The sequence below is a fragment of the Microcebus murinus genome, chromosome 7, assembly GCF_040939455.1.
Source record: "Microcebus murinus isolate Inina chromosome 7, M.murinus_Inina_mat1.0, whole genome shotgun sequence".
Classification (NCBI taxonomy): Eukaryota; Metazoa; Chordata; class Mammalia; order Primates; family Cheirogaleidae; genus Microcebus; species Microcebus murinus.
In genome coordinates this window covers 47,575,027-47,579,431 of record NC_134110.1, presented here as the reverse complement: position 1 = coordinate 47,579,431, position 4,405 = coordinate 47,575,027, and positions in this window count along the sequence as shown.

Here is a 4,405-nt window from a genome sequence, read left to right as displayed (position 1 = left end):
ATTCAGGAACACCTTGTGTTCATTAACAAACCCAGGGATTATCTGACACACATGTATTTAAGAGGTTCTTGCATTTTTGTGTATTTCTCAAGTTGCCTTCATCACCCTGAAATCACGACCAGGTTTTATAGTAGGAAAAAAAAAAAAAAGGCAATCCCTGCAGCAAGCTTGCCCAAGAACTGAGCTCATCTTCTCTTTTGCCTCCAAGTTTCAGGTTCCATTTCCTGCCTGGGTTCTGCATGTCCTTGTTTTACAGAGCAGATCCTGCTCACAGGGAGCTCAGAGAAAAAGAATGTAAGAAACCGAGAAAACAAAACTGTGTCCAGCAGTTCTTTCCCACTCAGCTCATCCAAAGACAGTCTTTGGATTGGCAGCTGTGGTCAATATAGTACAGTGTTCAGATCATCCTCTTCCAAATTCACATTTTTCTAAATCTGAACTCACAGACTATGGTGTCCCTGAGGGGATATGTCTTTAATTAATTCAATATTTTTTGAGTATTACAATATGCCAAGCATTATACTTGTCTTTGTAATAGCAGGTCTTAGTCATAACAAGCATACAATAACTGTTTGTTTTAGTAAATGAATATTCCCCACCTAGAATGTGAGTTCTAAGAGGTCAGAAACGTGGGTCTGATACCTCCTGGGTGCTTAAAAATTTTTGTTGAAATTAATTAATTAGTAAATTAATGAAGTAATCAACTCATACCAAAAAAGTTGTCCTTGACAGTAGTAGAAAGTAGTATGAAGTAGTACAGTGAAAATATTTTGGCTTTTGGAGTTAGGCCCAGATTCAAATTCCAAGTTTATCTTACCAATTTTGACATCCCCATATATGAGAGGAAATAATATTATCTGATCAAATAATGAGGACTTAATGAGTTATTGAACATGAAGTGTTTGGCATATTTAATGCATATAAATATGTCTGGCTCTTTTTAATGAATTAAAAAATGCTAGTTTGTCATTTTTCTCTCCTATTTTCTGAATCTCAGTTCATTATCTTTAAAATGGCGATAATAATGCCTACTTCATCATGGTGTTGCGAAGATTAAATTGCTGCAGAAAGTTCCTGCAAATATTATCTTTCTCCTCCTTATATTTTCTTCAATTTCATTACATGGCTAATGGGTGAGGCTGAAAATAAGAAGTGGATTAGCCCTTCTTAAGGCTCTCAGTGCATGGGTTTCTTGTATTTTCACCCGTCCACAGCTCACTGAACAGAAGTTGTAACAGAGACTGGTTATGTCCTAAAATTTATGCTTCTCTTTTTGGCAAGTCTAGAAATCCCTGGGATTTAATACATGGATGCTCAGAATAAAACTACACATCTCCCAGCCCCTTTTGCAGCTAGCTGTGGCCGTGTCAATGAGTTCTAGCTAATGGACTAGGAACAGCACTGGTGAACACACGTCTAGGTCCTGCCTTTATTGGGGAGTGGAGTGTGTCTTTCCTTTCCTTTTTTCCACTCCCTGTGTCTTGAGACTCAGACACAGTGGTGAGCCATCTGGGACAATGTGGACAAGGCACTAACTTCTGGAAAGCAGACTACAAGATAATAGTAGCTGTCTCAGTCCATTCCTGCTACTATTACAAATATCTCAGAAATTTGAGGAGGAATGTCTCAGTCTATTGCTGCTGCTATTACTCTTAGACTGAGTAATTTATAAACAACAGAGATGTATTTCTCACAGTTCTCAAGGCTGGGGAGTCCAAGACCAAGGTGCAAACAGATCCAGTGTCTGGTAAAAGCTCGTTCTTTGCTTCGTTGGTGGTAACTTCATGCTGTACCCTCACATGGTAGAGGAGACAAGGGTACTCACTCTGGCATCTTTTATAAGGTCACTAAGTGCATTCATGATGGTCGAGCCCTCATGACTTAATCATTTCCCAAGGTCCCTACCTTTAAATACCATCACATTGGGTATTAGGTTCCAACATATGAATTTGGGGAGGACACCCACATTCAGACCATAGCAGTAATTTAAATCCCCGAGGCACAAAGAAATCGTGCCAGCCCCAGAATGCTTATGTTAAGTTATGTAAATGTCTCTCTTGCTTAAATCACAGATATTTTGAGTCTTTGCTATTGCTGATGAAATTAAATCTGATTTAATACAGAGGTATTAGGAGATCTGTGACTTCCCAGGCTTTGCTAATGACAAATCCTTACCTCCGGCACTTTTTCAGCCTCCCCTAAAGGGATCTCGGCCACCAGGTGAAGCTGATCTGCCTGGTTGGTGCTGCCTGCCCACCCTCTTACTGGCTTGCCTACCCCACAGGTTTAAGCTCCCCAGCTGTGTCATGGGCAACCAATCAGAACCCAATCTAGCCTTGGAAGCCCCTTCCAAGGCCAACCTTGCCTATGAAGCCTTCCCTGCTGAATGATAGCTCTCTGGGATCTCTCCCTTGTCTGAGCTTCACAGCAGCTGACTACACCATCTGTCATTTGGTTCCAGCCCCACACTGTTTTCTAGTCCATGGATTTTCATTTGTTTTGTTGTACGCCCTTCCTCTTCATGTTAACAACAAACACATTAACAACAAGAACCATGCTTTAAACATTTTTTATTTGAGTTTTGCATCTTTTCCTGATTTTGGAAGTCATTTCAAACCCTGAGGCATCACGCTCTGAACTCTCAAAGCCCTGGTGGACTTTATTGTAGTGATTTGTCTTCCTAAATTGTGATGTCTTCAAAGTCAAAAGGTGTTTCATAATAATCTCTGCATCCACAGCACCTGATTCATGCTTGTTCCTCGGTAAATGCTTATTGATGGATGGGTAAATGAATTTGAGTAGCCCCCTAACATCTAGAATAATGCCTTATACTTAATTCCTAGATGCCTCTAAACTAATGACTTAATGTGGGTGTTGCCAAGGAAGGAAACTTTTGATCTTTGGGTTTGGTACTTGTATTAGCTAAAACACTTTCAATGGCAAACAATAGAATCTTGACAAACTGACTTATGCAAAAAGGAATTTTAGTCTCATGCAGCAGGGAAGTGAAATGAGTACCTTCAGATATTGCTGAATGCAGACATTCAAAATGAGTCATCAGCGCCCTATTTTTCTCTTTCCGCCTCCATGTCTTAGGCATGTCTCTCTGTGGTGTCTCTCCACGATAGCTTCCAGTAGCCCAACACTTAGCCTAGCAAACCCAGCAGCTGAGCAAAGAATATGTTCCCTAGTATCTGCATCAAAAGGGCATCTGGGAGTATTTTGCTTGCTTGGTCCAGCCTGCACATGTGTCCATTCTTGAATCACTATGGCCAAGAGGTTTGGGTATCTTAGCAGACATATCTAAGTCACACGTCCACCTCTGGGGCTGCAGGAGAGAGTGAATTGGGTTAGCTCCACACTACCCCCAGGAAAGAGAAAGGTTATGTTTCAGAAGAGGAAGGAAAGAATGTAAAATGGACAAACTAACTTATGTCCTTCACTGTTCTGTAGCTGATACCTCCTAGACTCAGTCTGCTCAAAATTTTTGCCCAGGATCCATGTCATTCTAGATTTCTTCTTGCCATCTTCTTGCCACTGTTATTATCCTACAGTCACCTGAAAGTGCTTTTTCAGTGTCTGCCCTTCACTTTTTCCCTCCCTGCACTGCCAAAGTGTAGTTGGCAGTTTACAAGACAGAAAATGAGTTGGCATTCCAGGATTTGGGATCCTTTACCTTCTGACTACTTTGAATCTAGGGTCTGAGGTCGCTGGAGCAAGTCCCTGGTGGTGTCACACAAGAGGACTCTGCTTCTAGGCACTCCTTTCTGACAAGACAGAAATCCAGGCTGACCTTACTGACTGGCCCCATCAGCCTGTCAAGAAAGTACTTGGTAACTACTCTAATCAAATAATTTGTTTTTTTTTTAATTGAGATCAGAATTGTTATCAAATATTTTCAGAAGGCACTGGACTCCTCTGGCCACTGAAAAGATGGGCTCCTTGAACAGTACAAGAATCTAAATGTCCCTGTGTTCTTAGTTTGACAGATATGCCAGCATTTATTAAACAACGGTTTGTTCCCAACAGGAGAAAAGCTTCTCAACATTGTACAATGAATAGTTCAAAAAATAAATTCTGGATATGATTCAACTCCAGAGCTACCCTACCTCTTTCCAGGCCCTTCCTCCTTCTACCAAAGTACACCCGTGACTTCTCTGAAATCTCAATGCAAGCCGGACTTTGCGCAAGACTTTCTAAAGAACTTTGGCCAGCCTGAGCACTGCCTGTTTCCCTCTGATTTTCTCTCTAGCTCTTTCTAGGATATCTTTAACATTTCCCTGATCTCATTTAGTTACTAACATGGACTTAGAACTTTACAGTTTGCAAATCACTTTTCCCAAACATTGTTGTACATGAGTGTCACAACAGCACCAAGAGATAAATATTACCATTGTGCTCTGAG